Source organism: Pogona vitticeps, chromosome 4 (assembly GCF_051106095.1).
Source record: "Pogona vitticeps strain Pit_001003342236 chromosome 4, PviZW2.1, whole genome shotgun sequence".
Lineage (NCBI taxonomy): Eukaryota > Metazoa > Chordata > Lepidosauria > Squamata > Agamidae > Pogona > Pogona vitticeps.
Window position 1 is genome coordinate 152,089,778 of NC_135786.1, and position 11,148 is coordinate 152,100,925.

General features: G+C 39.7%; 1 long non-coding RNA gene across 1 annotated transcript in view; it reads left to right on the forward strand.

Annotated features, from left to right (window-relative positions):
- The window catches only part of LOC144588998 (uncharacterized), a 30,467-nt gene extending 20,102 nt beyond the window's left edge, over nucleotides 1-10,365 (forward strand). Inside the window, exon 2 of the long non-coding RNA XR_013544815.1 lies at nucleotides 5,358-10,365. This is a non-coding gene — a long non-coding RNA (uncharacterized LOC144588998). The remainder of the gene's footprint in view (nucleotides 1-5,357) is intronic.
- Nucleotides 10,366-11,148: the final 783 nt, after the last annotated feature.

The window sequence follows — 11,148 nt, forward strand, 5'->3', positions numbered from 1 at the left end:
TGGATTGTGGTAGGGCCAGGCCCCCTAAGACTGGCACATGAGCAGTCTCCTTATTGAAGTGAAAGTGTCCATAAGCTTCATCTTTCACTTTGTGTGAGTTGTTCTGCCATTTCAGTAAGGAGCGATTTTTAAAAAAAATGGAATTGGGAGGCTGCAATTAAAACAATTCTGGCTCTAAAGAAATCAACACTTGGTAGGCTGTGCAGTTGCAAATTATGCAAATTCTCTGAAATGCCTGGGACTTCAAACCCTAAGTCTATTTACGTACCTAAATTCTCCATTCTCCACTTTAGACCTGCAGGGAATTACAAGTCACAGTTGAAGCAGAAGGGAGTCCAGAAGAATTAAACCAAGGGCTTTGAAAATGTAAACATCACAAGCATGCAAATTCTGTCACTTCAGGGTTTTTTTCGTAATTCTTGTAGCAGTTTTCTTTCAGAATTGGAAGCAGGGAACAATGCAACCTTCCATCCTCCTGCTTGAGTCACTAATAGCTGCAGTACCCCTCTACTTAATGTTGCCCTTGGAAACAAAGGGAGAGGTACTTAGAATGAAATAATGAGGGAATAAATAAAAATGTACCAGGCTGCTTAATAACTAATAAATGTATGAAGCAGGTAATTAACATTGGACCAATGATTCCTGGTCTAGAGGACAGGGCACATTAGTGTACTATGGGAGAAAGTGAAACACGTGTTAAACGAATTAAAGCAGCATGGTAAATGAATCCTGCACTTTGTGCCCCTTGGAGGAAGGGCCTTGTGCACACTTGATTTTGATGTTTTCATATGTTACAACATTGAGATTATTACAGCCTGCCTGAAAATCTACCCCCATTAAAAAAGCCTGTTATTTGGTTGGCATTGCTCCTTCAGAAGTGCATTGAGAGGTGCTATCTAATAATGAGTGGAATAAGGCAGTACAGAACTAAACGCATCCACTCAATCCACCAACTCCCTAGATCATAGCTAAAATCAAGGAAAAGTTTTCTCCATGCATTTCAACAATGAACCCTCTAATTTTCAGCCCTGGTGGACAGGGCTCCTTTCTCATGTGTGGCATTGCCCTGCATGCACATGCGACTCTACCCCCCCTGCACACTGGGTTCTGTTGTGAACTAATGCAATCACTGCAAGGAGGAGGAAGAGATCTGTGGAGAAGGAAGGAGAATTATGTGCACACACACGCATGCCCAGCTTAGCGGTAACCTTGCATCTCAAGTTCTAAATATTAAACCAGAAGGGGTTACGCTAAACCTATGGAGAACAAAAGCAAAACACCTTGCAGAATGGATGACTGCTGAAGGGTGTCTCCCACAAGGACAAGCCTCTAGCCGGACCATCTGGAAGTCACTTTATAGACTTCAAAGCAAAATAGGAAGATGAAAGTATAATTAAGCAAAATTGGGCTGTTTGGATACAGAACACATTTTCTGGGACTTTAGAAAGATTCAATCAATGCAGCACTTATGTGCATGCAATTTATGCTCCACTATGAGTACAAAAGAAGATCTAGCAAATGGCTGGGAGAATGCTATTGAAGTAGCTCGCTTCTGGTAAAAATTTGTCTAATTAATATTTTAATTTGTTTTAATTTCATCTATATTTTATTTAAGTCCATAATTTTAAATTGTGTAACACTCTGATATGAATAAAGAAAGGTGAGGAGTACATGGCGATTACAAAAAATGAGTAAAGATACATCAGAACTGTCTGATAGAGCCCAAATTTTGAATCAGTTGTTCCCAACCTTGAGTTCCAGATGTTGCTGCACCACATCTCCCAAAATTCATAACCATGAGACATGAATGGTGGAACTTTTATGAGCTGAAGTCCAACAACATCTGGGAATAGATGACAAGCACAGATGAATCCCAGAAATATTATTCTTTCCCAAATTCCCATTCACTTGCAACAACTTTCAGAATGATGGTTGCCCATCTCTCTTAGAAATGACTAAGGAAATTTTGAGCAGAAGTCCTTCTGACTGCGAGAACCTCTCTTTTAGCACACATTCATTCACTGCATCAGACAATACTGTTAGAAAAATTTGCATAATCAATATATTGGCAGTTGCTTTTTATTTCTGACAGAATCTTTCAGTTTGAGTCTTTAAGATGGGATCTTTCTTAAAACAGACCTACATCCTGACTTACTGGAAACCAAATACTACTATTGTTATTACCTTGATAAATGATATTTCTTTATACTGAAGAGAGTGTGGCTACTTGCCTCCTAATGATCTTCACCAGGTCTCTAAATTTTGTAATAACATTCTTTCTTATATTGACAAATGTACAAACTCAGTTTTCTCTGTATCTAACCACAACTCAGTCTATCCTTCTGGACAGCTGATGTGGCATGTTCGGTTATAGTGTGAATTGTAAGAACGCTATGCTCAAATTTGCTCCAACAATGCTGGGACGGATTCTGTCTCAGTGATGCAGCATGTGTAGAGGTTCCTTGGTTCATGCTCTTGTATTTCCTGATAGAGTTTGGCAAGGACTCACACCTGAAACCCATTGAGAGTCACTCTGTTCATTGTTCAGATAAGCTAGATAGATAGCTGGTCCAATTTTGTTGTAGCCAGATGGACTGACAGCACAAGGTAACTTCCTACAGTCTATCATCCATCTCACAAGGCAGTGTTTAGTAAAGCACTTGTTGGCTGTTAGGTCAGGTCTTGAAAGAAGCTGTACAAGACTGGAAATCATGGAGAGAGCTGGCTTATGGAATTTCCAAGGGTTGGATACGACTAAACGGATAATTCAATTTGAGGTCAGGTCTTTCCTCTCAATTCAAACATGGTCAAAATGGTCATACATATCCTGCTGCATTTGTGGATAGATTGCTGTCATAATGTACATGAAATGCTTTTCTAACACTTGGCTGCATCTTTGGGGCTGGGAGATCTTAGCTTTTTGAAATCTGCTGCACCCTGAACCACAGCAAATGAGTGACTATGAGACTTAACTGCCGATTCAGCTTCTCTGATGTCCTTATTCGCCCACTAAATTACTCAGACAGCCACTCCACTGACTCTGAGCTGATGCTATGGAAAGAGAATGAATGAGAATCCTCACACTGGAGAGCAAATGAACCATTTATCCCAAATTAAATCATTTCATCTTGGTTCTGGCAGCCAATGAACCTGACAACTTCTGAAGCCTCACAGTGGCTGCAGTACTCCTACAACAGCTTTTCAGCTCATACAGGTGTTATAACTGCTAGCAGAGAGCCTTTCTCTATGCCTGTTCTGCCCAGTTGCCTTCTGGAGGTACTTGGCTTTTTACAGAAGGGAAGAGAGGAATTTCTGTTCCTTCTTCTTTAAGGAGCTTCATGGTGCAGTAGTCAAACTACAGTACCACAGTGAAAATTCTGCTCACAAACCGAGTTCAATCCCAGGTAGCTGGTTCAAGGTTCACTCAACCTTCCCTCCTTCCAAGATCAGTAAACTGGTTACCCAACTTGCCATGGGGGCAATTTGTAGCCTCCATAGTTAAATTGTAAACTACCCAGAAAGTGCTTTAACCATTATGGGGCAGTATATAAGCAGCACTCTTTGCTATTCTTTTAATGAAAGACTCTGGCTAATGGATGTTGACAGGGCCTGTCAACTAAAAATGGAAAAGAAATTCATGCTGACTAGTTTGTGTTTTTTTTTAAAAAAATAGAATTTGTGCATTTCAGTTCTTAGTGAGTTTTTTAACATCATACATATAGTTTCCAGTTTCCCATAATTGGAAGGAAACCATATATGCCCAGTTCTTTCTTTTTCTAATTATATGTAAGATAATGCGCATGAATAAAATTGTACATATTTAGAAGAAAGTACACACTTTAGCTAATGAGGAAGATGTGTAGAAATGTATTGATTTGAAAATGCATTGAAATGTTCATATTTGGAAATGTTTTTGTACCAAAAGATGCATGAATTTCTGAGGGCGGGGGGAGGTCTTGCAACTCAATAAGGAAATTGGTCAAGGCACGAAGGCTAACGAGATTCTGAGAAACATACCAAAACTAAATCTGGCAGGAATCACAGCCCTCTTCTGCAATAATGACATAGGCATAGATAGGAATAACCACCACAACCATTTGGAGCCTTCCGAAACTTTTAAGACTTGTTATGGCCTCTTGTGGAAAATGGATCACAGGTGGATTCAAAAAAATACAGCATGAATAATGATATCTGCAAAAGCACACCGAAATTGTATGTTGTGGTGTCCCTGCCAAAATCATGGAGGGGGCTGTGCTAAAGTTCTGGGTATCATCTCCACTCTTAAGAACAGTTTATATCTAGGTTGAAATGAATGCAAAACCAGAGAAAGCACATAAAACTTAGTGGGTGAATGCCTTTGCTGTTAGCATTCATTCAGACCTAGCATTCAAAGTAGGAGACCAATTATCTGTCCAGCTTTGTCCCCTTACATGTGTAGATATAATGTAAAAGCTGCTGACATACAGGAATGGACTATGCTGGATGACATGTAAAAACTGAACGTCTTTGTTTTCCCTATTAGCTCTGTTTCCATAAATGAGAGCAAGGCTACAATCATCTGAAGTAGCACGAATAGGCACTTCTAGTGCTTGCAGTCTTTGTGTCCTAAAAAGCAATATCCCCCTGCATCAATTTCCTTATCCAACTTCCTTTCATTAGGTCTATTATATCATATCACAATTTGGATCACAGGAGTACATGGTGAGCCATTTAACATCTAACAATATACTGTCATTAGGATTATCTCTCTATTTTTGTTTCTTTTTGAACTACTCCAGGCCAGAATTTTGGTTTAAAAAATTATTCAGAACGTCCTTGATGTTATAATGTTAAGCACCTTCATTGGATTTAAAAATAAATGAACATATTTCCAGTATTCAGCATTAGGATACACATATTTTTAATTGTAACTGGCTGGATAACTTAAGAAGTTAGGTATGTGGCCGTGGAGCCAGAGGTTGAGAGTTCGATTCCCACTGTGAAAAGTGAGAATCCCGTTAGCCTTCTTGCCTTGACCAATTTCTTCTCAGGGGAAAAGCCAGCTTGTGTACCCTTTGACAAGCTCCGTAGTCCCAGGATATCCCAGAAGAAGGGAAGGGTAAATAACTTCTGAGTACTCTCTATCAAGAAAACCCTGAAAAGGCTCACCATATGACAGAATTGACTTGAGGGCATGCAGTTAATCATTCTATTTTTTATTGATACATTATTTTGTGGTAAAGAATAACTATTAATAACTATTAGTATAACTATTAATAACTATTAATAATTATTAGTAATAACTATTATGTCAGGGTATAGAATTTTATAGGCCTGAACCCATATATGTTTCATTAACGAGCTGCCATTATGTGCAGATGAGAGAAAAGCTGAATCATCCTAAGCTGATGCAATGAGGTGAAACCAGAAGGAGCCCAGGTGCAGAGATGAGGTCACCTGGAACCCGATTGGACTGGACAGAGACAAGATTATGTATAAATATGGACTGTGTCTGTGAAATGTTCTCTTCTTCTGATGTGATTTTCTGCCACGCATGCTGTCGGACTGTGTGAATACTTCTAGATGTGCTGTAGAGACCTGCCTGTATATAAGTGTACATATATGTAAATATAACCGTCAAAGAAGAACTGGTAAAGTGTCTTCATTTACTCTGCGCCAGAAGCGTAACATATTAGTAAAGAATAACTATTAAATGCCTTATCATTATATATGTGAAGATTCTCAGTCATCCAGGTGAGGTTATCTGGAAGTTGACTCATGACAACTGGACTTCTTTCTTATTAGGTTGAAACATTTCACTACGCATCCAAGTAGCTTCTTCAGTCTGAGGAGAGTTGGTAGGAGGATACATCAGGAATCTCCCACCAACTGTCCTCAAACTGAAGAAACTACTTGGATGAATAGTGAAATGTTTCAACCTAATAAGAAAGAAATCAAGTTGCCATGACTTCTTGTTGTCATTGTTTTAGTCTGTTGTATCACTAGACATGGTAGAAATATTGGCTACATTCCTTATTCTTAATGACCAGCTCATTGGTTTAGGAGAATTCAATTCCCCATTGTGCCTCCATGACAGGGACTGGAATTGATGCCCCTTCCAGCCTGTGGTTCTAAGATTATGATGGTGGTGGTGCTGGTGGTGATACAGGTTGTCTTATCAAGACAAAAAAATCACAGAAAAATGTTAGAGCCCTAGAGATTCCTCATTTCCAGATAGGAGCAAGACCTTTTTTCTTCATTGAGGTTTCCTCAACTTGAGCAGAATGGTTGTAGCATTCTTTCCATTTGAACAGCAAAGCGCACACATAGAAACACAGTAAGCATACAATAACAGATTGCTAAGAAAGACACAAACAATCCATCTAATGCTTCAAATTCTTAAGTAAAGCAAGAAACAAATTTCATACAGTTACACAACTTTGCATAAAATGTGCAGTTTCACACAAAAAAGGGTATCTTTTACACAAAGCATTATTCTTGCCAGTGCAAATCCTATAACTAGAGCATCAAAAGATTCTTCACCATAGTCTGTAATGAGGAGAAGAATGTTCTAATTCCTTGCCCTGACATGAAAATGAGAGAAGGAAATATTTATGTCCCTGCACAATAGAAACAGACAACTCAAGGAAAATGTTTAAAGCCCTAGGACAATGGTTCCCAATTATAGGTCCCCAGATGTTCCTGGATTAAAACTGCCAGAAGCCTTCACTAACTGTGCTAGCCAGTATTTCTGGAAGTTGTACTCCAATAACATCTGGGAACCCAAGGTTGGGAACCACTACTCAGGAGTATTCACCTCTGGTTGAAAACAAGGCAGGGGGCTCTTTTCACTCTCGCAAATCCTTTGTGATTTGTGTAAAATATCTTCATTGTGCCTTGTCTTTAGAAAGCCCAACACACATTTGTGCTCAGGATACACAGAATGACAAGTGTTTCAAGTTCCTTGATAAAGTGGCAGCCATTTTAGCAAGATTTTGTGTTGCCCCATCCTTGCTTGGGACAATTTACAACTTGGGATTACACAGTGTTGTGCGAAACATGGAAATTTGTGCAAACACAAGGTGTTTTTTTTAACAAAACATTGTTCTTACTCATGTAAGAACAGTATCAAAAACCTGAGGGGATGCTACATTCCCTTCCCCATAATCCTACCCCCTTTAAAAAGAATTTTAAAAATCAGGGAAAAGAAAAAACCCTGAGGAGATACACCACCATCCTTGCTGGAGAGAAGAATGCTGCAGTTCACTTTTTATTCCTGTGGAATTGAGAAAAGCAAAGATTTATATAATTGTTCCTAAGAATGGAAGATATTTATTGGGTTTGTATTTCCCTGTGAAAATATCGATATAGAGGAGGAAGTACACCTTGCTCCATAAAAAACTGTGTGCATTTACCTGTGTTTCCCCAGACTGTTACTAAAGTTGACACAACACATTAATAATGTGAAACTCAGCAAGTTACTCGCAAGGTTAGAGAAATGATTATAATGGCAATCTGACTCCTGACAATGCATGAGTGCCACAATAAGTTCTTTTAAAATGTAACACCGTGAATTCTGTTCTAAATATATTTTCTGCTGTCACCACATCACTTCTGGGAGAATGTGTGGGCCCAAAGCCTGTGGTTGCTCAGCCACATAATGCTAAGCCATCATAGTGTTCCTTCCAAAAACAGCCAAGTTTGGTTGCATTTAGGTATGTACTTTCAAGTCGGAATTGACTTATAACAACCCTAATAGTGCTTTCAGGGTAAGTAAGATATTAAGGAGTGATTTTACCAGTTCCACTCCCCCAGTGAGTTTCCATGCCCAAGTGGGGGTTTGAACCCTGGTCTCCAGAGCCCCAGTTCATCACTCGATCCACTACACCACACTGGGTCCACTATGGTTGCTTTTAGCTTTAAATAAAAAGGAAATGTTTGAACTAGGAACATTAGGGCATTGGACACCCTCATTTTATCTAGTGATCTTTCCAACTCTTTTCCTTTTTCAAAATCCTACTTGGGAAAAGGTAGATTTAATTTCTATGACATTTTCTAATTTGAATCCTTGTAGTATCTTTCTGGGTGGGTAGTATCTTTCGCCACCACACACATCTTCTATAATTTTAATAATGATAATCAGACAGAGCTTTAGCACAAGAAAAATAAAATATGTGGCTTTCTGTTCTCTACCATTATTGCATTTGTGTGCAGACATATTCTGAGATTCTTAATTAAAACATTCCCTTTTCCTGCAGTCCCCTTCATAACTTAGTATGCTGTCCTTTCAGAATTTCCCCATCCCTCATTCTCAGAGATGAAATGTTCTTATTTTCAGGATAAGCTGTAGAAATTCACTGTTGCCATTTCTCTCAGCGGGTGGGTGTTTATGGAACACATTTACCATGTTGTGTTTTCATTTGGTTGGAAAGCAAACAAAGAACAGCATGTGAATTTACAAGATAACACCAAGGGCATGATACCTCATCATTTCTCCCAGATGTCTCCCTGTGTTCATTTAGCCTTGCATCCGAGCAATGGCATGCTGGGAAATTTTTGAAGCACAGACTCTACTATTATTGTTCCTGTCACCATGCCCCCCCTCCCCAGGAGCATCCTCAAATGCTTTACGTTGCAGTAAGGATAGCTCCTCCCAATATTACATTGTTAGAAAAATCTATCCCACTGTTTCAGCAAATGTGGAGATTGCCACTCAGCTCAATGGAAATAAAGATATAAGGGATACGAGCATTCCAACTCTAGAAACTCTGACTCCACCACACTGCTTCACATGAATCCTTGCTCAAACATCTGCAGACATTTCAACCCAGATGGAGAAAGTGGGGTCTTGGCTAGATGGAAAAAGGAAGGCAATCTGAGGGATGTTTCTTAAACCGTTATAGAACCAAGCAAGTCAAGATAAAAGCCTTGGACAACTTTTATAAGGCCAAGGGTATGTCAGGCCTCTAATAGATGCATTGAAGTCTCTCAAATCTGTTTTCTCCCACTGCAATCAAATACTCTGAGCAGTGAAATGGCTAAATTCTGTTTACTGTACACTGTTGCTTGGAGCTGATTAGGAGAAAGTGAATTCTGCATTGATATGCTGGGGGAAAATTAGCACATAAATTAGATCTTAATCAAGTAATTAATACAGTGGCACAGAGAAGTCTTTACAAATTGATTGTACTTTGCATGTGCCTACTTCATAGCATCATGCAGATCACACTGGGTCCATCATACAGATCACACACCATGGAAAAACCACATTTTTGAGAATATAGGTCCCAGAATCCTCCAAGTAGTATGGCCAGTGGCCAAGCAGACAGAGGGCTTCTGAGGATGATAGTCCAAAGGTTATACTTCCCCATGTTCTACAGTAGACTTGAAACACCATATGTGCACATAACTGTGACAGTAACTTGACATAAAATAATTAGCAGAGAAAACTGTTGCAGAGTTTTCAAATTTGGCTAAAAACCTTGAGCTGCACAGCAGAGGTGTAAGGACTTACACAGCAGAATTAACTTTATGTCTCCAGATTTTATCATTAACTAGCACTTGCAGCCTCAAAAACCTATTTTGAGACACTGGTAAGAGAAAGAATAAAAGGTTTAATTCACTCGCAGTTGCATAGATCAAAAACTACAAGTGTATTGTACAAAAACGAATGGTTACTGCAACAGACCTCAACCAACTACTCTTTCTGCTTCGAGCAGACTCCTAACAGACTACATTCTTACTTCATGCTAACTACTAACTGCCAGCAGAAAAAGACACTTAAACACAGAGGCATGGATCTCTTAGAAATTAGAGGTAGGGAAGGGACAATTGGTTACTGTTGGATTGATTGACAGTCACCCCAGCCCAGAAAAGTCCCTCCCAGACAAAGTTACCAGAGGCAGCATACAAGGTTGAAATAGCTTCAACAAAACCCTTCAAGAAAAGAGATATGTCACTGGCCATGGCAACTTTGAAGTTCTCAGAGTTATAACTCATGCAATATAGTTTGTAAATGCTAATTATCAACATTAGCAATGATACTATATAATAACACCAGAAAAACATGAAATAAAGCCTCTCCCGCATATCTTTCATCTGAGGGAAGAAAAACCAGCTTCTGCTTTGAAAAGGAACCTGAGGGAACAGAAAGACAATTGTACCTGAACATGTGCAGAAGATTTCCTACCTTTAGCAACAATTTCCTTTGTTTATACAAAGCCAAATAAGAGGTCTCCTGAGAAATAAATACTCTGAAATTCAAAGGGGATTACTTTTCAGAAAGTGGATATAGAATGGATTTTGGTCTCTCTCTCTCTCTCTCTCTCTCTCTCTCTCCTCTCTCTCTCTCTCTCTCTCTCTCTCTCTCTCTCTCTCTCTCTCTCTCTCCTCTCCTCTCTCTCTCTCTCTCTCTCTCTCTCTCTCTCTCTCTCTCTCTCTCTCTCTCTCTCTGTGTAGTTTGTCAATTTTCCATTCCAGGTAGTACTACTAGACATGTCTACTCAGTTATTTGTCTCATTAACTAGAATCCTGTTTTGCAGGTTACATGGTGTAACTTGTATGATATAATAACCTGCACACATACTAAAAGGCGCCTTCTTCTTGGGAGGAAAGCGATGACAAATCTGGACAGCATCTTGAAAAGCAGAGACATCACCTTGCCAACAAAAGTCCGAATAGTCAAAGCTATGGTTTTTCCTGTCGTGATGTATGGAAGTGAGAGCTGGACCATAAAGAAAGCAGACCGCCGAAGAATTGATGCCTTTGAATTGTGGTGCTGGAGGAGGCTCTTGAGAATCCCCTGGACTGCAAGGAGAACAAACCTATCAGTTCTAAAGGAAATCAACCCTGAGTGCTCACTGGAAGGACAGATCCTGAAGCTGAGGCTCCAGTACTTTGGCCATCTAATGAGAAGAAAAGACTCCCTGGAAAAGACCCTGATGTTGGGAAAGTGTGATGGCAAGAGGAGAAGGGGACGACCGAGGATGAGATGGCTGGACAGTGTCTGCGAAACAACCAACATGAACCTGACCCAACTCCGGGAGGCAGTAGAAGACAGGAGGGCCTGGCGTGCTCTGGTCCATGGGGTCACGAAGAGTCGGACACGACTAAACGACTAAACACACACACACATACTATGGCTATCTCATGAAATTAAGAGCTTCCTTC